Source organism: Terrapene carolina, unplaced genomic scaffold (genome assembly GCF_002925995.2).
Source record: "Terrapene carolina triunguis isolate 2854851 unplaced genomic scaffold, T_m_triunguis-2.0 Scaffold789, whole genome shotgun sequence".
In the NCBI taxonomy this organism is placed as follows: domain Eukaryota; kingdom Metazoa; phylum Chordata; order Testudines; family Emydidae; genus Terrapene; species Terrapene triunguis.
The window spans coordinates 7,293,892-7,315,530 of record NW_020665140.1 but is presented as its reverse complement, the minus strand read 5'-3'; the positions used below and the strand labels follow the sequence as shown (position 1 = coordinate 7,315,530).

Genomic DNA, 21,639 nt, shown 5'->3' with positions numbered 1-21,639 from the left:
ATGAAGTCTAAACACTAAATGCATTCTTGTAACTCTAATATCTGTTTTAACAATACTAACACACAGATGAGCCAAAGTGGTTTCCAGCTATGCATTTGTCAGTGTTCAGTGAGGCCCAGGGGCTTTGGCATGAGCTGGTTGGCACCTGGTCTACAAGCAGCACACTCCCTGCTCTGGATCTCCACTCCGAAACCCCCATACCTCACCCCTCTGCATTCAGGTCAGGCTTCCGATTGCTTTCTTCTTTTCTTGCATGCTGTCATGGTGCCACAGTGGCCCCCAGCTGCCAATATGAGCAAATGGATGGAAGTCCTGCCGCTGCACATGTGTAGCTGTGGCCTGGAGCATGCTCACTTGCTCTGTGCATGTGCATTCTGGTTGGCATGTAGGATCTGGGAAAGAACGGAGCATGATCAATGCTGACAGAATTTTCAGATAGTTTTGCTGCCAAACTCTGACAAGTCAGTATGGAGCATGTGTGGCCTGAGATTGTTCCGAGGCTTTAACTTCAAGTTTGGGCAGATTTTCAAAGGAACAGCAACAGGAATGTTCCTGTCATGAGGACAATGCCCTGCCAAATTTCAACTTCCTGCTCCAAAGCTTGGAGATGCTAGAGCTTCTCAACAAATCAGTTTAAATGGTTACTTTAAAATGGGGGAAACAACATATTTTTCTCTAATCTTGTCCTCAGCATGGAAATTTCCAACCTGAACAGTTAAAATTTGGCAAACTTATAAGCAAATGAAAACCGGGGTCTTATAATGAAATGTATCATACACCCTTAACTACTTGTGCTGCCTATATGTTGCAGTAAAATAGACCCATATGGATTCTGGCTTCTGCTACTGTAGGAAAACACAGGGGGAGCTGGGGAGACCTTGCTGTCCTCAACCCTGAAAACAATGTGGAGAAGATGGCCTGTTTCCTCAAGGGTGGCTGGCTGCTATCTCTCAAAGAGGATGGGACAAGAGGAGGCATGAAAAATAAATATCAGGCTGCCCTATCCTATTAAAAAGCAGCAAATGGGACACTGGGTAACAGAGAGGTATGGTAGCGTGATTTCTCCCATCTCACTAGTGGAATGTGGCAGCTTTGCTGGGGGCTTAGACTAGGGTGACCAGACAGCAAGTGTGAAAAATCAGGCCAGGGGGTGGGGGGTAATAGGAGCCTATATAAGAAAAAGACCCAAAAATCGGGACTGTCCCTATAAAATCAGGACATCTAGTCACCCTACTTAGACCTCCATGGTAGGGGTTTGGTCCTTCTGCTCAGCTACACTCCTGTCCTCAAGTTACGGGCTCTCTCACCTGACTCTTGGGTCCGCTCTCTCCCTTCTGCCCCAATTTAGAGTTATGGGGTTCCAAGCTCAGGGGGTTTCTTTTCCTTCCACTTCTGCTAAAGGAACAGTATCCCTGGGCAGGGTTTACTCTGGGAGCATAGGTGGGGGGCATCTCTTTCACTCCCCCAGGAGTAATGGAGCCCCCCAAGGATGGGGTTCGGTGGCAGGTCTTGGCTACTTCCCCCAGTCAGGGGGACGGGGTCCCTAGGAAGCCTCCTCCTCTAAGGGCTGGGGCTCCAGGCAGGGATCCTCTCCCTGCCCTCCCCCAGCCGGGTGTCCGCTTCCCCTCTCCCCCCTCGTGGCAAGGGAGTGCCTGGGGAGGGAAGGGAGCCCCCTCTTCCCTCCCTGCCTGTGGGGCAGGCAGTGCAGCTTCCTCAGCAGCGGCAGCCAGGCCTGGAGGTTGGCTTAGTAACCAGACAGCCGAGACCTGCCAGGGCCCCAGCACGGGGCGGGCTGGGAGAGGGAGGAGGGCGGGAGCCGAGCCGAGCCCAGCCAGCCTGTCTCAGCGGCGGCTCCGCAGCGAGCGAGCGGGGCGTGTGCGGAGGCAGGAGGGAGGGACCGAGAGGCCGGCGGGGGAGGCCGCCGCTCCGCCGCTCGTTACAATGGTTGCAGCGCCGGAGCCCCGCTAGGCTCGCCTCGCAGGAGCACCAGCCCGGGCGGTGCGTGGAGCGGGGTGTCCCGCGGCTGCGGGGCTTGGCCGCAGGGTCTCTGCTGCTGCCACAGGACAGAGCCGGGGGGCTGCAGGGAGGCGAGCGTGTGGCGTTCTCTGCCGTCTCCGTGCAGGGCAGGAGCGGCGGTGCCTGGGCTGGAGGAGATGCTGCTGCTCCCCTTTGCCTCCCTCCCCGGGCTCTTCTGCAGACTCCAGCCACAGCCAGCACCACTGCGCGGGGAGGGTGAAGGCTCGGACTCCTCATCTCCATCACCCCCCTGCACGTTGGGATTGGGTCTCTAGACCGGCTGGTAAGTCTGCGTGGGCTTGGGGTGTGTTTGGGGTTTGTTCCCCTCCTCCCCCCATGTACCCAATCGTTGTTATTAGAGAAGAACTCCAGCTGCGAAGTTTCATCTGGATCTTGAACTTTCCCAGACTTTGGGAGGGTGTTTGCTCATGGGGTTTTCCTCTGGCCCCCCTCTCCAATTATTATAAACACTCTTAATTATTGATGCATGGTGCCCTGAAGATGTGTAGACCAGTGCTATGTAGCAGGACTTTACTTTGTCTCCAGTTCTGGTTTTAGGGGGAAGTGACAGGCTAGATGGATAGGCTTGCTGCTCTTGGGTTGGGGGGAAACAGACTAATTGGCAGTCCGCCCCCTGGAGAAACCTAGTAAACTGGCGGGGTGCAAGTGGGTGGTTTGTGGAGTAGTGAGACTTCCAAGGTTGCCTTCTGAGGAAGATCCAGGGTTTGGCTATATGGGAGGGCGATAGAGAATATTTACAGGCTATTCTGCTGTAAGGAACTTTATACATTTTTCTTTAGTTTCACCAGGATTTTCAGGGTGTGTGTGTGTGTGTGTCTGTTTGTTTTGCATGAGGCTCCTTTTTGGTGTTCGTCAATCTGGCTGCACATTCTTAAATTTGTGAGTGAAAACTCCAGCAAAGAAAGAACTTTTTGTGGATAGGAAAACTGAGTGAATATTAGTCACTCCAGTTGTCTGTGTACAAGACTACATAGCAGGCCCCTGTCTGTTTCTAATTTCTTAAATGATTGTGGAAATTCTATGTCGCATGAGAAGAATGCTGGGAGGAGGGAGCCTAACACCACATGAGGCAAGTGGTTTTCTTATTATTGCTGTTTTTCCATTACTTCCTGTCCAAAGACCTCTGGGTTAAACTAGACTTCAGGGTTCTCAAAACTGTAAATGTACATAGCTGGAGAAGAGGAATTGCTGTGTATTTGCAATAAGAGCTAAACAACCGAAGGGTTTATTTTAAGGCACTAAACGTCAAAAACATCTTATTTAAGAGAAGATTCTTGCTTAAACTCTATCCACATTTTTGAGGGGTGAGGGATAGAAATCAAGAGTAAATCTAATGGCCTGTGATGAGAAATAGTGTAGGTTTCATTGGCTTTTTATCTCTGTATGATCAACACCTCAGCAAACCACAGGATAATCTCTCTCATATTGTAGACTGTGTCATTCTCAAACAACAAAGGCAATGACTTCATAGGGAGCTGTCAGGCACTTCTCTGTACCCCTCCTGTGTATTGGGGAACCGGTTTTTGGTAGGCAGGCTCTAAATTAAATGTAGAGCATGAAGACTGGGGATATAAAGCTGACTGCAGATTATCTATGTCTAGGCACCTTCTTAGGGTGTACATTCTGAAAAGTAAATATAAAAGCCCTTCAGGGTATGTCTACACTACGAGGGTAATTCGATTTTACTTAAATCGAATATGTGGAATCGATATTGCAAAGTCGAACGTGTGTGTCCACACTAAGGACACACTAAGGACAGTAATTCGACTTTGTGAGTCCACACTAACGGGGCGAGCGTCGATATTGGAAGCGGTGCACTGTGGGCAGCTATCCCACAGTTCCCGCAGTCCCCGCTGCCCATCGGAATTCTGGGTCGAGCCGCCAATGCCTTCTGGGTAAAAAAAATTTGTCGTCATCCGTCTGTCACTAACGCCCTCCCTCCCTCCATGAAAGCGCCGGCGGGAAATCAGTTCGCGCACTTTTCTGGTCAGTGACAGCGCGGACGCCACAGCACTGCGATCATGGATCACGCTGCGACCATCGCTGCACTTGTGGCCGTTCTCAACACCTCGCAGCTTATCATACACCTTTCCCTGAGGCAGATGCAGAGAAATCGGGCGAGGAGGCTACGGCACCGCCGTGAGAGCCTGAAGTCGGAGAGTGGCACAGAGCTGTCAGAAACCACGAGCCCCAGCGCCCAGGACATCACGGTGGCAATGGGGCATGTGGATTTTGTTGAACGGCGATTCTGGGCCCGGGAAACAAGCACGGACTGGTGGGACCGTATAGTGCTTCAGGTCTGGGATGAATCCCAGTGGCTGCGAAACTTTCGCATGCGGAAGGGGACTTTCCTCGAACTTTGTGAGTTGCTGTCCCCTGCCCTGAAGCGCAAGGACACCCGCATGCGAGCAGCCCTCACTGTCCAGAAGCGAGTGGCCATAGCCCTCTGGAAGCTTGCAACGCCGGACAGCTACCGGTCAGTCGCGAACCACTTTGGTGTGGGCAAATCTACCGTGGGGGTTGTTGTCATGCAAGTAGCCAAGGCAATCGTGAAGGTACTGCTCCCAAAGGTAGTGACCCTGGGAAACGCGCAGGTCATCATAGATGGCTTTGCCGCGATGGGATTCCCAAACTGCGGTGGGGCTATCGATGGGACTCACATCCCTATCCTGGGACCGGACCACCAGGCCAGCCAGTACATCAATAGAAAGGGCTACTTTTCAATGGTGCTGCAAGCACTGGTGGACCATCGGGGACGGTTTACAAACATCTACGTCGGATGGCCGGGCAAGGTTCATGACGCTCGCGTGTTCAGGAACTCTGGTCTGTTTAGACGGCTGCAGGAAGGTATTTACTTCCCAGACCACAAAATAACTCTTGGGGATGTGGAGATGCCTACAGTCATCCTCGGGGACCCAGCCTACCCGCTAATGCCCTGGCTCATGAAGCCCTATACTGGCGCCCTGGACACAGAAAAAGAACTGTTCAACTACCGGCTGAGCAAGTGCAGAATGGTAGTGGAGTGTGCTTTTGGCCGTCTCAAAGGGAGATGGAGAAGCTTACTGACTCGCTGTGATCTCAGTGAAACCAATATCCCCATCGTTATTGCAGCTTGCTGTGTGCTCCACAATCTGTGTGAGAGCAAGGGGGAGACCTTTATGGCGGGGTGGGAGGTTGAGGCAAATAGCCTGGCTGCTGATTACGTCCAGCCAGACAGCCGGGCCATTAGAAGATCCCAGCGGCACGCCCTGTGCATCCGGGAGGCTTTGAAAGCTAGGTTCCTGAGTGAGCAGGGCAACCAGTGACTTTTCAGTTTGTGGACAGAAAAGCTGAACCTGCCCCCGTTTCTTTACCCAGTTCATTTTGACTATCCTCTCCAGTTACATACCCCCTTCACCCCCTTCCCCTTCCCAAAAAATAAAATCATTTCGATTTTGTTAATGAACACCGTTGTCTGTGTTGCTGTTTTCGCGGGAATATTTTAAACCGGGGACGCAGACTGTGGCGGGGGGCGGGTTCAGTGTTCTGATGCAAATGATGCTTCTAAACTCCCGGAATGCCAGGCTCCGCACTGGTGGACTGGTTATTTCAATGGAGAACATGAAAAACACCTCCCAGACTGACCAGGGTAACCAGTGACTGCACTGTGTATGTGTCCTGATGCTGGACCTGACACCGCCTCTGTACCCTGCTAAAGGTCACTGTCCTGCCCAATTACCAAGCCCCTTCCCCCCCTCCAGACAGACTCTCCCTCAAAAGAACCTGACTGAAACAGTAATGGAGAGAAACAAACATTTTATTGCGAACCAGACATGAAACGTGGGGGGTGAAACCTGGACGGGGGCTTGTGTGAGGTGGGTAGGAAAGGACTTATGAAATTTTGGGGAATGTCAGCCTTCTAGTGCTAGAGCAGTCTGCAGGGGTTGACTGAAAGTTTTAACGGCCCTTGCCGCCCCTCCTTCTTTGGAGTTTGGGTGAGGGTGGTGTGGGACTTGGTGGCGGGTGAGGGCGGTTACAGATAGACTGCAGCGGGGCTCTGTCCTCCTGCCTCCGGTCTTGCAGAACATCCACAAGGCGCCGGAGCGTGTCCGTTTGCTCCCTCATTAGTCCAAGCAGCTTTTCAGTAGCCTGTTGGTCCTCCTGACGCCACCTCTCCTCCCGTTCCATGACTGCTCGGTGCATTTGTGACAAGTTCTCCCTCCACTGTGTCTGCTGGGCTGCCTGGGCTCGGGAGCATCCCATTAGTTCTGAGAACATGTCTTCACGCGTCTTCTTCTTCCTCCGCCTAATCTGCGCTAGCCTCTGGGAGTGTGCTGACAGGCTGGGTTGGGAGACAGTCGCAGATGTGTCTGTGTGAATTGTGAAAAGGGAGTGAATTCCTGAGACAGATAAATGAAATTGTATACAAAGAACCTAGTCTTTCTCTGTGAACAAGACCATGCACTGCACCTCTCACATGCGCACTCAGGACAAGGTCGAATTTTCGGCCGTCGCCTTCAGTGCCTGTGGACTTGCGGAGGTCTTGGAGTGATCTGAGAAGCGTGGCTGGAGACCTGAACTTCTGGAGCGGGCAATAATGGTAAGCCGCAGACTTGTGGCTGCTTAAAACTCCAGCAGTAGCACTGGCCTCCTTTCACATTGAAAGCAATGCCAGTCTCTGCTGCCAGCAATCAGGACAGCATCAACTCTGCCCCTGTCCCACCCCCTCGCGGCTGTCCCAGGGAAAGATCCCTGTATGCTGCCCCTCTCCCTCCACCGCGTGGCTGTAAAGCAGTCCCAATACTAACATTCCCCTCCCTAATTCAAAGCAGGGCGTCATGAGCGACATCACCCTTCTGAGGATCCCGGACACCCAGAGAGAACGCATGCTGCGGGAAAGCATGCAGAAACCGGGGCCGTATGCCGCCATGCTATGTCGGGCCATGATCCCGGAGTACTTGATTGTGGCGTGGAGGGGGCATGTCTGCTACCACGGAGGGCCCACTAAGATCGCCCTACCCCGGAACCTGATCAACAGGCTTGAGCTCTACCTCCACGAGACCTACGAGGAGTTCTCCTACGAGGATTTCTCGTCGATCCCCGGCCACATTGACCGGATTTTCGCGTAGGTGCACTGGGACTATGGAGTGGAGCGTCTTGGGCCTGGGAATCATGGAGTAACGGACATTGTGAAAATTTTTTAAAACACTTGGGACTAAATTGAGAAGAGCCTAAGACAGAGAAATCATGAAAACCCATTTGTTACCTTTGTAAATATTCCTGTTTTGTACCTGATTATTTTTTTACTAGTTTACAGAACTTTTATAAATGTACATTGTTAATAGTATAAATATTACCGTTCTGTTTTAAATAAATGTTTACATGTTTACAGCACTTACTGCTTGATCCTTCCCCTGATTCTGTGTCCGGGGTAAGGGATGGGGACGGTTGGTACGGGATCTCGGTAAGGGTGATGAAGAGCTCCTGGCTGTCGGGGAAATCAGCGGTGCCAGCGCTGTCGACTGCCTCGTCCTCCTCATCTCCTTCTTCATCTTCCCCGTCCGCTGTCATGTCCGACGAGGAACCGGCCGCGGACATGATCCCATCCTCGGAGTCCACGGTCAGGGGTGGGGTAGTGGTGGCGGCCGCTCCCAGGATGGAATGCAGTGCCTCGTAGAAACGGGATGTGTGGGGCTGGGATCCGGAGCGTCCGTTAGCCTCTTTGGTTTTTTGGTAGCCTTGTCTCAGCTCCTTGATTTTCACGCGGCACTGCGTTGCATCCCGGCTGTAGCCTCTCTCTGCCATGGCTTTGGAGATCTTCTCGTAGATCTTAGCATTCCTTCTTTTGGAGTGCAGCTCTGAAAGCACGGACTCATCGCCCCACACTGCGATGAGATCCAAGACTTCCCGATCAGTCCATGCTGGGGCCCTCTTTCTATTAGATTGCACGGCCATCTCTGCTGGAGAGCTCTGCATAGTTGCCACTGCTGCTGAGCTCCCCTCGATGTCCAAAGAGGAACTGAGATTCAAACTGCCCAGACAGGAAAATGAAAATGAATTCAAATTTTCCCGGGGGTGTGGCTGGTCAGAGCATCCGAGCTCTGACTGCAGTCCAGAGCGTCAACAGAGTGGTGCACTGTGGGATAGCTCCCGGAGCTATTACCGTCGATTTCCATCCACACCTAGCCTAATTCGATATGGCCATGTCGAATTTAGCGCTAATCCTCTCGTTGGGGAGGATTACAGAAATCGATTTAAAGAGAGCTTTATGTCGAACTAAATGGCTTCCTGGTGTGGACGGGTGCAGGGTTAATTCGATATAACGGCGCTAAAGTCGACATAAAAGCCTAGTGTAGACCAGGCCTCATTATAGAACTAGCCAGGATGGTAACAGTGAGATCCCTGAAATGGCATGTATTGTGATTGTACAGTATAACTGGGTCAATGCCATACAATTATGCCAAACTTTCTGCTGGTGTTGGAACGTTATGAGGAAAAGCTGTCATTGAATACGTGAGTACTTGAAATTTAAAGATTTCAGTTAATATCATAAGATCTGATCCTACAAGGTGGGGCTAAGTGCCCCCAATTTCATGCTCAGCACCACATCAGGATCAGGCCTGTCATTTTATTCCCTTTCTGTACAAACCTTTGGGTTGGAAAACAATGGATATGTGTAAAGAAGCTTCTGTAAGAAGCTGGAGCTGGAATTGAGAAATAAGCAGGCTAGAAATAAACACCAAATCTTAGATAGGAGAGCAGTTTAAACAGTAATATTCTTATATAACAGTGGTTTGACCTTTTTTTCATTTGCAGACCCCTAAAAAATTTGAAATGGAGGTGTGGACCCCTTTGGAAATCTTAGACATAGTCAGCAGACCCCAGATTGAAAACCACTGTTATGTAAGAACAACTGATGGGAGACAAACTAATGCTGCTTTTACAGTGATTTGTTTGGTAGTTCAGTTGCAACACAGTGTGTTGTCACTTCATGGCTAGCAAGTCTACCCATCTATTTATCTTTCATGTAAGGCTTTTGTATTTTATCCTGCCTGCTTCTTTTCTCTGCCACATGTGCAGTTTTTCTGAAAATGCTGTTTACAAATAAGAATGTCTTAAAATAAGACAAGAGTGACAGTAAGAGACAAATGATCTTAAAAGTAGGGTTTGGGGTTTTGGTTTTGCTGTTTTGAAGATGCACAATTCTGTTTACACTGGTGGAAAAAGTATAATAAACATTTTTCAAACAGTGCTGTCTCATTTTTTTGGTTATGTGATAAACAAGCATTCCTGGTACAAATGAGTGTATTCATGTTTGGTTTTTGTAATAATGCCCAAATGGATGCTAAACACATTGTAAACATAAACAAGACTGGTACGTTCCCCAGCTAGTTTGCAGTCTAAGGCCCAGATGCTGCAAAGGTTTAAGCATGTGCTTACCTTTACATACTTGGAAGTACTCCATTGACTTCAGCAAGATTATTCTCAATGTATAAACTGAAGCATGTGTACATGCCTAAGTCTCTGATCCTACAAGCAGCTCCATTGACTTTAGAGGGCTCTATATGATTGGACAACTCAGCTTGCAGGATTGAGGCCTAAAAACACCAGAATACAGAAAAATGAATGGGAGAAAACTTTGTGTGACAGATCCTCATAGAGAAATAGGGTGATGTTATTTAAAGAGTTACAGAAAAATTCTAAGTTTTGAGGAGACATGTAAAGGGTGCAGGAGATTGTGAGGAATACAGGATCAAGAAAGACATTCCAGGTGTCTGGAACAGCATGGAAGAAGAACAGTGGTACTTGTGGAAGAAGGGAGCAGTGTGTATTAAGTAGGTGAAAGTGGTGCAGAGGACAGATTTTAAACAGGGGGGAGACCACTAATATCGGGGCGGAAGGAAGGAGAAAACTGAGGGGAGCCTTGAAAGTGGGGACAAAGACTTAAACAGTGAAGTGGAACCAGTGAAGTGGGCTTGTAAAAAGAGAGTGTGGAATGGTCAGAATTTGAGGGCAGCATTAATTTAGCATTGTTGAATTTCCATGCTCTGGAAGAGAGTGAGGTAGGTGACAGGAAAGCCAGGGAAAGGAGGAGGGTCACACAGACAAGGTGAGGGGTTATGAAGACATGATTTTGGCAGTCCTGATGGAAAGGAAGAGAGAGATTTTGAAGATGTTGCTTTTTTCCTTCACAACAGGACTTAGCAGCCACCTGAAGTTGGGGTAAAGATAACCAGTGAATGGTTCCAAGTGCCTTGCTGATAAGAGTCTATTTTAAAGAGCACTACAAAGCAGATCTGAAACTGGTTGCAGTTCTGAGGTAACAAATCAGCACAGGTTTTTTTTCCTCCACAACTGAGTACATGGATGAGTAATAATAATTAGGACTTATACAGTACTATATATCTTTAAAGTGCCTTCCAAATCTTGGCTAGCAAGCCCTAATCTCACACCACTCCTGCGAGGGAGGTAAGTAATTAGTCCCATTTTTATCTATCTGTGCAGGATCTTATATGGAACCCATTTTCATAGCATAAGTAACTTGGGCGAAGAGACATTTAAGGCTTTTTTTAATTGCTGGGGCTTCTGGGCAACACAGTAAGTTAAAGAGTTTTGAGATATGTTTATTATAGTAGTGCCCCGAGGCTCTAGTCAGGATTGGAGTCCTCTTTTGCTAGGAACTCTACAACCTTAAAGGCCCTGTGCTGAAGAGTTTACAATATGGCTGTCTCTTTTCCATTCTTGTGAACATACATAATAGCTAAGTATGCAACCATCTCATTTCCAACTTCATTTGGGCTCCATAATTGTGCAGGGCTCTGCCCTCAGAGGTTCCAACTGTAGGAACAGACCTTTGAGCTTGATCAAAAGCCTTCTGAAGTTAATCAGAAGACCTTCATTGACTTAAATAAAATTCAGATCAGGCCCTTAGAAAGCAAGATTTGCTTTTGAGTAGATCTTAGCATATCCATCTCACAAGATCCAATCCTGATACCAGTGGCACATCTCCCATTGATTTCATTGTGAACTGGATCAAACTGAAGAAAAGCTAAGTATTGGCCTGACTGCCATGTCTTAGATATTCTGCTTGGAACTAAAGGGAAAGTGCTATTTCAGGTGTGGATCTGACAGAAGGGTTTTGTCAATCTATTCCATAGGTCATTTTGAATGCACAACCCTCTCTCTTCTATACACAGCTCTCCCTATCTTTTAGTTTATTGAAAATTGGCTATTTGAATTTTACTATCTCAAAAGGAGAGGTGACAATCAGTCAATGAAACAAGGAAAGTCTCAATGTATTGTACAACAATGGAGAAAGTATCAGTAAACAATTACTCTAGGTTGTCACTTTCCATGGGACAAGTGAAGTTGGAAAACTAACTATGTATGTCATAATAAGTTAATGTGTTAACCACTGTTAGCCACTAATTAACATTGCACATCTGTAAGGAAGAGTGGAATTTCTTACAGAAGAGTGTCTCACCTTCACGTCCTCCTAAAGTAAATAGAGAGAAGCTAGCACTTACAGATGGGGAGGCAGAAAAAGAATCAGTATGGCTGTATTTATGTTGTCTAATCTTCTGCCTAACCTACCCCAGTTATATAGATGGTGAGGATGCAGGCATAGTCTTGGTGCATCAGTGTCTCTTAAAATGCTTTCAGATTTGGCAAATGAGTGGGTTTCTGCTCAAGGGCAGTGATATGTTTTGTAAATTTGTAAGGCACTTTTCGTGATAGACCTCGGTCCTAGTTAGCATAAAAACCTGCACACCTAATATCTCGGAGGTGAGAAGGTTTTGGTTCTCAAACTTTTGTTTGCTTCTCCATATGTGTATTTCAGTAAAAGTGATGTATCAGTCCAACATGACATAGAAATGTGTGTTTTGAACGACTCTTGACATACTTAGTAAAGTTGTTTGTGGCGGTGTTGTAGCCATGTTGGTCCCAGGATATTAGAGAGACAAGGTGGGTGAAAACTTGTCTCTTTCACCAACAGATTTTGGTCCAATAAAAGATATTAACTCGTCTCTGTACTTATTAGAGGACAAGCTATGAAAATAGAACTGTACTTGGTGACTTTTTAAAGGGAAAAGCTAGTGAGGACACTCTATATTTAAATAATATGCACTATAATTCTCCGGATGAATGTTATTTTTTTGTATTACAGTACTGTACTTTCTAGAGGGCCCAACTGATCCAGCCATTGTTGGACTAGGTATTGAACAAGCATATATCAAAAGAAGTTGCCTGTCCCAAAGAGCTTATGATCTAAGTAGACAACTCAGATAATGGATAGAAGAAAGGAAGGAGTAATATCTCCGTTTCATGTATGGAGAAAGTGATGCACAGATACAAAGAGACTTTCTCAAGGTCACATTCAATGTTCAGAGTTCCAGTTCAGTCTGTTAATCACAAGACCATACTACTGATAAAACTATTATTTTTCTTGCAAAAACTCAGACTAATATCTCTCTCAAGTTCTATGTACTGATGCCTTCATAGGAAGAAGAGCGCATTACAATTTTGAATTGAGCAGGAATTTTCAGAACTCTGAATCAGTGGCTTTCCAGATTAGGGACATGAGTCTAGGAAAGAATATTACTCTCTTGCCTTAGGGCAAGTAGAGAGAAACTTCCTACTGAACTGGATTTTTTTTTTTAAAGAAATAATTTGAAATAGCTTTAGATGGACTGCTGACGTTATCTTCTAAAACTGGATTATTGTATTTAATGTTGATACCTGTTTCCGGAAATACCTGTGGAGAGGCAGCTCAGAAGTGGCATATCTAAACTTGTCCAGTATTGTCTAAAAAATGTCTTGCACTGAAAGACTGTCTGGGCGGCTACTCTGCCTGTGCACAATTAGATGATTTGTAGACATGCTGTAAACTTGAAATTGATGCTACAACTTTATAGGAAACACACCTGTTTTCTCTCCTTTCTTTCCCAGCGCTGTGAAAGTATGGGTAGGGCATATGTGGGCTCATTTTCAATCCAACAATGAAGATCTGGCACTTTTTTTTTTTTAAGTGGAGAACACCCCTCCACTCACTTGGTGTAAATCATCTCCCACATATAAGTCGAGCTATACATAATCCTTAGTTCTGCAACTCAGAACTGTAAATATATCCCTGAGAAGCACAACTATTGTCTCATGCCCTTATAACACTCAAGGAATCTTTCATTGCATCTCGTTAAAGCTAATGGGAGGTCACACTAAATTCTCTGCATGTTCAAGGAAGAAAGAGATCTTCAGACCTATACAAGTGTGAGGAACTAGGGTTTCCAAGCAACTGCCAATTCAGAGGCAAAACTTCACATTGGATAACCTAGTAGAAACATCATATTCACGTATTTCCCCCTCCCCCCCCCATATAACGGAAGGGTAACTCTAAAAGCAGCCCTAAGTTTTTAAGAGTCTGATATTTGACTGAGACCTTAACTCTGCCTCCTGTTTTTCACAAGCAGTTTTGCAGGTACAGTTGATGTCCTCTAGATGTGGAACAGACAGATTGCACCAACACATTAAGTACTAGGAGTCCGTCTAAAACAGTGGTTCTCAAACTTTTGTATTGGTGACCTCTTTCACAGCAAGCCTCTGAGTGTGACCCCCCCCCCTTATAAATTAAAAACATTTTTTTATATTTAACACTATTATAAATGCTGGAGGTGAAGCAGGGCTTGGAGGTGGAAGGTGACAGCTCACGATCCCCCATTTAATAACCCTGCGGGGTCCCAACCCCCAGTTTGAGAAACCCTGGACTAAAACTATGGATTCTGAAAATCAGGTCCTAAATGTCCTTTTAAAAAGTTAGAATCTTAACAGTAACACAACTTTTGTTTTAGTTAAGCTCGCCTTTGTTGACCCTTTGGCAATGTTGAAACCCAAGGTTGTACACAAAGTGGTCCACGGTAGAATGAAAATTAATATTACCCCCTTGTTAAAAGGCATGAGATACAATACATTAAAAGTTTCATGCCCGTTCTACACTCTTCCTTCTGTTCCTTATCTGAATTATGCTCTTGGATTGGAGAGTCCATCAAATCCTGCTTAGAAAAGAACCAGCAGTTGAGTATAAGGCTTTCTAAGTTATTACTGTGTGCGGACAGAACATGGCTTATCTCATTATCACGAAGATTATAGATACTCTAATTTGCAACTCTTTGTTTGCGCAATGGAACTGGTTCCCAATGATTAACTTTATACACAGTCCAGCTGAGGGTTTTTCCCCTTTAATATTAATCTCTTCTCTGAACTGGATTTTTATGCTGGTCAGGTACGGTATCTACCATTTTTCATATAAATATCAGTGACTGATTTATGTAGAGAGTATACAAATGAATAAACCTGCAGTGATCCCTGTACTAACACTTTAATGAGGTCAGAGAGGAGAATGAATGTAGATGAGTAATTAAGATAGACATTTACCAAAAACCAGATTAGTCAGAAGCTGTGCTTCAATTTATTGCTGAAATGTGGTAAACTACAACATTCATAATAACTAAACTCTTTTGGTTCAGTGTTAATTTTATTGTAACATAGAGCTGGTTTATTGTTTTGTTAAATTTATTTATATATTTTAAATAATTTTCCCCTCAAATATAAGTGAAAATGAATGTAAAGCTTTGCTTTTAGCCCTGATAGAATTAAATAGTTGACATTGCATTTTTATTTCAGTTGGAGCTTCTATTCCTAATGGCAAGGTGATGAACTATTTTAATTATTCTATGATGTAAGCTTCATGCTTATGTGTGTTACAGAAGGGCTTCATGGAAAAATTTAGATTTTGATATAATTTTATGTATTCGACAGCTCTAAAGTGAAACAAAATTAGTATTTTATTTCTAAGGATTACTCATCAAAATTTAAACTGGATATGCATTGTACATTAATGATGGACATCTGTTACTTGTTCTCACCATCTGTCAATCTCAACCATTTATTATGACTTTACCATAAAGGAGATTGGGATATAAATCTAAGAATTTCAGAGATCACAGTAGTAGAAATTGAAACTTTTATGATTTGTGTGACATTTTGTCAGTAGCACTTTTGGTTCTTTCAAAGCCATAACATGCAGTACCGTTGCTTGAATTGTAGTCTGGATTATTATTTTTTAGCATGGATTGTTTAGAACAGTCTAATAATCCATCCATCAGTTTAATAAAACTTATTCACCTAATTGCAACTCAAAGTTCAGTAAACAGTGTTTATAACCAGTATTTTACACTAGGAGAGTCTCTTTTCTCATCATGTTATTTAGCTTTCTAATGGGGGAAATGGACAGTTTGTGTCTTAGCATATTTGCTGTGTTACTAACAAATTGATAATCCTTCTTTATGCTTGATTATCTATTGTTATGCATAAAATAATGGTTCGCTTTTTAACATCTTAGCAAAGGGCTCAATCCTGCACCATAGAATTGTATGGGAACAGGAGCAGACCCAAAATGACTCTGGAGGGAGCATTCCACTGTACCCTTGGAGACAGTGTTGTATATGGGAGGAAGTTTTGTATATCATTAGAATTAAATTAGTTGGGTCAAGCACAGTTACCCCACATCTCAGAGTCAGTCCTGGCTACAACTCTCAGGGCTGGTCCACACTGGGGCGGGGGATCGATATAGGAAACGCAACTTCAGCTACGAGAATAGCATAGCTGAAGTCGACGTTTCCTATATCGAACTAAATTTACTAACTTCGGGTCCACGCGGCGCAGGCAGGCTCCCCCGTCGACAGTGCTTCCTCCTCTCGGCGAGCAGGAGTTCCGCAGTCGACGGGGGAGCACTTCTGGGATCGATCTATCGCGTCCAGATGAGACGCGATAAATCGATCCCAGAAGATCGATCTCTACCCGCCGAATTAGGCGGGTAGTGTGGACCAGCCCTCAGACTAGGAACTCTTCAGATTGTAAAATAGTCCGACTGTGATGTTATGTTAAGGCTGTGCAGATTACATGTTTAATCCACCATGGCAGAAAAACTTCTCCAACTGAATAACAGTAAATAGTTATATGAATTCTCCTCTTCTTCCCTTTCCCCTTCACATTGCTGAAGTGTTAATGTCAAAGACTAGTTGGAAATATTTTTGTTTTGAGAGAGAGTCTCAGAAGAATTTGCCACATGTTACTGCTGGCTCAGGAGTTGTGCAGTTATATGTGTATGGAGGGGAAGTATAAAGTAGCTTAATTACAGAGTATGTGTGAGGTTCCAAAAACAACAAACTGCACAAGATAAATTCTTCTTTTCCACTCAGTTTTTGACATTGTCTTTGGTTATCAGTTTTCTTTCAAACCTCTTGAATAGTTCAGATATAACTGATTTTTAATACTTTTTGTTGTCATTTTGAAATTATTTTGCATCTTTATTTTCAAAATAGTGGTTTGAATTATTTTTATTAACTTAACTATCGAGAAATGAAGGAATATACATACTGAGGTAGTATTTTAGCCTGAAACTACAGTCAAAAATACTTATTTAAATAAGAAAAAATGTCTGTGTACTGGCTGCTACTGGAAATCTATAAATGTAGTTGGGGTTTAAAATAAGGACACATCTACTAGAACTCCACTGAAATGCATTGGAAATTGTTTTGTCTGGGTTTTCTTTTGTAGGAAGGGAGGGGGACTATTAAAATGCTATTTTAAAAATGGGCAGAGTTGGCATGTATGATGGGCTGTCTTTAGAGCCTGATCTAGTATCTATTGAAATCCAGTGAGAGTCAGTTGGTTAAGGCTGTAGTGTAGACAGGAACTTGGGTATTTTTGAATTACTGATATTAATTTTTCCTAGGTTAGACAAGGCCTAGAATAAGCTTGATTTCTCAGGCTAAGATAGGCTTCCTATGATTTATTGAGCGTACCACCATCTGGAGGAATGGTTTGATTTTCTGGTATTCTTTGTGTTATGTTGATGTTTCAAGTAAATTTTCAATACTGAAATTGTGTTGCATTTGTGTTCTTAGGATTGTGTAATGTTTTTCTCCCTTTCAGATAGGGAACTATTTAACACACAACATTTAAGACAGTCTGTTAGGGAGTCCATGATGATGATCCACCTGCTAACTGATGTTAGAAACCATAGGTACTGTGACTTCCATTAAGGAAACATTATTAACTTAACACTTTAATATATTGTTTGGAAACCATTAGCTTACTTAAACAGATTTCTTCTGATGTACAAGGTCTGGTGCTATTTATCTTGCATCTCTACATGTTTAAGAAGTAGACAGCTTAATACCTTAAACCTTCAAATTTTGTACCACTATATGCTACATTTCTTGCCCTAGTGTGCTCAGTCATTAAAATCCCTTGATTGACTTTAACAATGAATGTAAAGATTATCTGATTATAAAAAGTTGGTAGTAGGGCGCACTGAAAAGTTTGTTTAATCAGCTATACACACTCATTATTTAGCGGGCAATTTTGTAGTTAAGTTATCACATGTATAAAACAGTTAAATCAGCCTGTAAGGCTTAGCATTTGCGTTTAGTGAAATAGTTGTGCATAACACTCTTATATTTAATTAAAATAGTTTTGACTGTATAGAGGTATCTGATAGGTGTGTGAAACATGTTGCAGTATCTCCCTTAGGAACGCCATCATTACAGTCTCCTAGTCGGTATGACAAAGTGTTTTGGGGGGGGGGAATTATTTCATCTGTACAACGTTTGCATACTTCTAGCAAAAAAATCACTCTACCTCTCTTCCTATAGTTTCCCTTGTTCCTAATGTCTCTGGCATTACCAATCTTCTATCATTTGAAAGAGCTGCCATGCTCTATTGATGTTAAGACTATGGCTCTTAAAGATGAACTGCAAAGAAAAAAAAGTTGTTTGTGCTTTTTTGTTTCTTTATAATGCATAAAAAAGCCTGCATAAAAAGATTCTTGTTTTTTAACGTTAGAACAGCAAGTCCTTTCTAGCTTGGAGGACTTTTATGGTGACTAGAGAACTAGAGAGATGATGACATCACACGGATCAAGAGTGGAAGTTGAGCAACAGAGAGGAAGGTTGTTAATCACTGTCTACATTTTTTTTGTTTAATTTCAGTGACTAACTAGTGTTTTGGAGAGAAGTCTTTATTAAGAGTCAGAACCCTCACCCCCTCCATTTAAGGTGTGGAAGCTAATATATATTGTCTATAAGTTCCAAAATCAGGCAGAAAAATCAAGGAGATAATTCTAAAACGAAAAAAGGCAGAAATCTTTCTTTACATTTTCTCTTTCAAAGCATCATCAACAACAACAACAAAAAGGCCCAGCTTTAAAAGCAAATGGATACTCTAGCCCCACATTCTTATTACCCACTAGGGTAGGAGTAAGGAACCACAGGTGCATCCGGCCTCCGTTTTCTGTCTGCCAGGTATAAACAAATCCAAAACAGACTTTTGTCCTTTAAGGAATGCCTCATTTATTGATGACAGAAAATAAAATGAGTAAACCTTACTCTTAGAAACAGTCTCTAGTTCCATCTGAACTCCTTCCGCCTAGGACAAGCCTCTGGTGCCTTCTTTCCAAACCCTTCTTCTCCACTTCAAGCCCCTTGCCTTCTGGGTACACTATTCTCCCCCTTCCGGCCTGGGAAACAGTCTTTCTCTCTCCGGGTTACCCTTCAGTTACAAGTCTCTCCCCTTCAGAGGGATTTTATTCTTCTTCTTCTGGACTGCTCAGGCAGCCTTCTTATAGGGCTAAGGTGCTCCCTTGCTAACTGGCTATTAACCAGACACCTCGAGCACTCAATTGCTCTCAGCTGGTCATCAGGGAGGTGTCAGGGGCAAGCCAGGCTCAGATTCACCTTGAAAGGCCAGTTACTCCATGACACAAACCTTTTACAGTTTGCCTTTTGAATTTGTGTCTGTCTGTACAATACAGCGTATCCACTTTCCACTAGGACAGCCTCAAAGCATTTTCGTTAGCTTCCAGTTCCAAAACAAAGGTATTTACAATAAAATATTAAGGAGCTGACTGAAACCATGGTTTATTCAATTTCCTCACTTTAAACAGGGATTGATTAAAGGATGGGGCAGTGCTCTGCTTCATTGCTGCCACGACGCTGACAAGTCACAATGGTTGTACGTGAGGAGTGAGGGACACAGAATAATCTTTGTAGATGAGAGACACTTCCGCAGAGCTGAAGCTATGCAACTGAGCTACTAAAGTAGACAGGATTTGCCCTTTCAGGCTGCATTTCTTTTGTTCTTTTATCATCCTTCCTGTCATGGACTCCTTCCAACCACCCTTCTCTCCCCCACCCTGAGAAGAAGGAGAAAATGCAGGAAAGGTAAGCAATGGTGAGAGTAGATTTATATGTCCCATGCATCCAAACTTTGGAGGCAAAAAAATGAGTGAGGAGGCATGGGTGTGGAGCAGAGAGAGAGGCTCTATGAGCCTCTTTACACCAGCCAAGAAACTTGTCACTGCCCTTTACACAAGAACTTCACCTCTACCCCGATATAATGCTGTCCTCGGGAGCCAAAAAATCTTACCGCGTTATAGGTGAAACCGCGTTATATCGAACTTGCTTTGATCCATCGGAGCGTGCAGCCCCACCCCCCCGGAGCACTGCTTTACCGCGTTATATCAGAATTTGTTATATCGGGTCACGTTATATCGGGGTAGAGGTGTATTAAAACATGGTGCGTTATTAAAAAAAAGTATTAAAGGTTTTTCCTAGTTGTGGAAAGGGCCATATACTGAGTGATTGAGTCTGTTGCTTCATTTTGATTAAAAAAGCTAAAATGAAACAAAATTAACATGACAGATATTAAATGGATTAAAAACTGGCTAACTGACCGATCTGCAAATGCAACTGTAAATGGGGAATCATCATCGAGAGGCTCTTGGCCCTGTGCTATTTAACATTTTTATCAATGACCTGGAAGAAAACATAATGTCATTACTGATAAATTTTGTAGTTGACACAGTTGGGTGAGTGGTAAATAATGAAGAGGACAGGTCACTTGGTAAGCAGGGTGCAAACAAACAGCATGTGTTTTAATACAGCTAAATGTTAAGTTATTCATCTTGAAACAAAGAATGTAGGACATGTTTACAGGATGAGGGACTCTATCCCGGGAAAGAGGGACTCTGAAAAAGACTTGGGGATCATGGTAGATAATCAGCTGAACATGAGCTCCCAGTGTGACACTGGCCAAAAGGGCTAATGAGATTCTTGGATGTATAAACGGGGCAATCTCAGGGAGTAGAGAGATTATATTACCTCTGTATTTGGCACTGATGCAGCTGCTGCTGGAATGTTGTGTCTAGTTCTGGTGTCACAATTCAAGAAGAATGTTGGTAAATTGGAGAGGTTTGAGAGAAGAGCTGCAAGAATGGTTTAAAAATTGGAAAACGTGCCTTAAAGTGATAGACTAAGGAGTTCAACCTACCGTATATACTCGTTCATAAGCCGAATTTTTTTAGTAAAAAAGGGAAGCATCAGAGAAGGGGGTCGGCTTATGAACGAGTATAGAGAGGGAGAGGTGGGACACAGCCCCTCCCCCCCAACAGAGGGGGCAAGGAGAGGCAGCACAGCAAGAAAGGAAGAGGTGGGGCCAGAGTCTCTCCGCTTCTGGCCACACTGCTCTCCCCCCAGCCTCCAAAGCAGCTGCAGCTCCAGGGCTGGCAGGCTGTGGCCGCGCCTCCCATCCCAGCCCGCTGGAGCAGGCTGCAGCCGCGCTGCCCAGCCTGCCGGAGCAGCTCCGGCCAGGCCAGAGACATCCTCCCCTGGCCCTCCCCAGCTAAGGTGGGAAGGGATGGAATGGTGCTTTTTAAAGTTGAAACTGAAATTTTAATTTTAGTTTTGATTGTGTGATGCTAACATCATCTGAATGTAGTTTAATACTAATTATTAAGTAGCATTATAGGAAAAGACACATTGAGTTTACAAATAGTGAACACGTTGTATGGATTAGCATCATTACAAACTGTGCTAGTATTACGGGATGACCTTTGCTGTGCTTGACATTCATTGAGCTCTTTCACACACATTAATTCCCTCTAACTGCCCTACACTCCCCTTTGCTGTGAGAATATTATAGATCACAGAATTTAACTTTTCACCCTCATTGGACTGCAAGTTGGGAAGTTTGCTGATGTTACAAAATCTGCTTCCTTCGCTTCCCTCTTCATTGGTTTTGGAAAAGTAGAAGAGAAACTACTGCCTGTCTAGACTAATAAAATAAAATTGTTAGTGCAGACAGTATTCATTTCAAGGCAAATGATGTATTTTCAATAATATGCTACCAAAGCCAGTAGAAGATTGCAACTGATATGCCAAGAGCTGTTATGTTCCTAATGGATGTGATGCTTTTTATGGTACTGTTTCAAAAACACCCTATAGTATAGTACCTCAAAGTATTTGCATAGAACTAATTTCCTTTTTTATTTTTTCCTTTTCCTTAGTTTTATAACAAAAGTCTTAACTAGTGACTGGTGCCATGTTTGGTGCAGGTAGAATGTTACAAGGGGAGCAATGACCAATCTCGTAAGAGGCTTCTGGATTTTGTACTCCTTCCTCAAATTGCTTTTTTAACTGGCAGGCAGAATGGCCATATTTTTCCCCTCTCGTAAACAATGATTATTGTTGAATGCAGTTCAGAGTGTGTAGTCATAATACTGAATTC

General features: G+C 44.2%; 1 protein-coding gene across 8 annotated transcripts in view; it reads left to right on the top strand.

Moving 5' to 3' along the window:
- The first annotated feature begins 1,973 nt into the window (after nt 1–1,973).
- Nucleotides 1,974–21,639, top strand: part of PTPN13 (protein tyrosine phosphatase non-receptor type 13) — a 190,446-nt gene continuing 170,780 nt past the window's right edge. For all 8 annotated transcript variants that reach the window (XM_026660490.2, XM_026660493.2, XM_026660494.2 and 5 more), the window contains exon 1: nt 1,974–2,299. The gene's annotated coding sequence lies outside the window, so the exon portion shown is untranslated. The remainder of the gene's footprint in view (nt 2,300–21,639) is intronic.